The following is a 2,184-nucleotide window of genomic DNA, read 5'->3' as shown; positions in this document are numbered from 1 at the left end:
TCCCTTCCCTTCCCTTCCCTTCCCTTCCCTTCCCTTCCCTTCCCTTTCCTCTTCTTTTTGTAGGGGAAGAGGTTAGCAGGACTTTGAGACTGGGTTTTACACAGCTCCGGCTGCTTTGAACTCTCTACACAGCTAGGGATGACGCTAACCTCCTGACCCTCCAGCCTCCACGTCCCATGTAATGGGATTATAAAACCCATCTATGTGCTGATGAGGACTGAACCCAGGACTTCTTCCTGCATGCTAGACAAGCACCTTACCAGCTGAGCCGTAATTCCATCATGGACACTGTTCCTTAAACCTTATCTACCTTCGAGTGTACAGCATCCTCCCACCCCTGCCCGTGAAAACATCATGCGATTTCTCTGTGCACAGAAAGGCAGAAAGCAATTTGTCAGTGTTTTCCATAAAGTGCGCGCACACTTGAGCATGTGCACACATACACACACACACATGCACACACACATACCAGACTTCAAAGAGAACACGACATAGCAATTTTCTCTCCCTATTTTCTGTTTCATAAAGAACCAGAGAATTCAGATCCATCTTTCATGTCATGTCAACAGAAAGGAACAAAAAAAGCCCCAGACAGAAGCTGACAGCCAAACAACGTGCATCTGCAGAGAGGTGTGCAGAGCCCAGCACCAAGAAACAAACAGCAGCCAGGAAGAGTAAACAAATCCGCTGTCCAACGTCCCACGCCCCAACACATCAGAGACAACTGTGTGGGGCTCGCTCCCACCTGAGCCCCCGAGCCAGCCACTGAGATAGGGGAGCCCCGTGATTGAGAGGGAACCAGGCACATTTAGAGAGGCCAGGAGCCCAGGGCACTAGTGTGAGACCAGACCAAAGCCAGTTGGGCTCAGGGACAGGAGGAGGACACCAAGGGGTCCTGGGTTATGGTCTTAAAGCCTAGCTGTGAGTGCTTTGAGGGACTAAGACTGAAGAACCATCTTAAGCTATTTCTAATTTTTGTTTGTTTGTTTGTTGTTGTTTTTCACGATAGAGTTTCTGTCCTGGCTGTTCTGGAACTCCCAGTGTAGACCAAGCTGGCCTCTAACTCACAGAGATCCACCTGCCTCTATGTCCCAAGTACTGGGATTAAAGGTGTGTGTCACCACTGCCAGGCTACTTCCAGATTTTTCACATTTTGCTACCAAACGCTAAGAGGATGTGTTGGAATTTCATTGTTGTTTGTTTTTGTCCTTTGTTTTTTAATAGTTCTGTTATCGTTTGCTTAGTTGTTTGTTTTGAGTCGTGGTTTCAGTAACTGGCCTAGGCTGGCTTCAAACTTAAGATGGTCCCACTTTTGCCTCCCAAATGCTGGGATTCTGGACCTGTCCCATCAGCCTCCACTGTGGGGTTAAGCAGTGAGAATTTACAGATAAACAGGAGATGAGTCACCCATTAATTCCACGAGAAACTATTTAGTGAGCACAAACAGTAGGGGAGACCCAAACCTAAGCACTAGAGAGCCCCTAAGTTCTAGGATATGTGAAGGGTCAAGATCCTTGATTGACAGTTCGGATCGACTCTAATGGCCATGGCTCCAGATCTGTAGCAGTCCTCAGAAACACAACCGGAGGGCTGTGGGTGTGGCTCAGTAGATGGACTGTTTGCCTACCACACAGGAAGTCCCCTAGCTTGACTACCAGCACTGCATGAACCAGGCACGCACGGAAGCCCATGGTTGCAGTTCCGGTACTCAGCTCAGTAATCAGGCAGGTAGATCAGAAGTACGACGTCATCCTTGGTTACACGGAGAATTTCAGGCCAGCCATGGATCTCAAAAGATGGAGAGATTGTAAAGTGGTGTAGAGTACTTGCCAGTCTTTCAGAGGACCTGGGTTCAATTCCCAGCCCCCACAAGATGGCTCCCAACCCTTTCTAACTCCAGCTCTAGAGGATCTGATGCCCTCTTTTGATCTCTGCAGGCAGCCAGTTACATGTGCTCCACAGACAAGCTGCCAAAACATTTGTTGATAAATAAATGCATCTAAAAGGTAAAAATAACTACTACCACAGGCTAGACATGTTTTGGATGCCTTTAATTCCAACACTCGGGAGGCAGAGGCAAGCAGACCTCTGAGTTCGAGGCCAGCCTGGTCTACAGAGTGAATTCCAGGACAGCCAGGGTTACACAGAGAAACCCTGTCAAGAAAGAAAGAAAGAAAGAAAGAA

This window comes from Mus caroli, chromosome 8, assembly GCF_900094665.2.
Source record: "Mus caroli chromosome 8, CAROLI_EIJ_v1.1, whole genome shotgun sequence".
Taxonomy (NCBI): domain Eukaryota; kingdom Metazoa; phylum Chordata; class Mammalia; order Rodentia; family Muridae; genus Mus; species Mus caroli.
Note: the sequence above shows the minus strand (reverse complement) of the source record.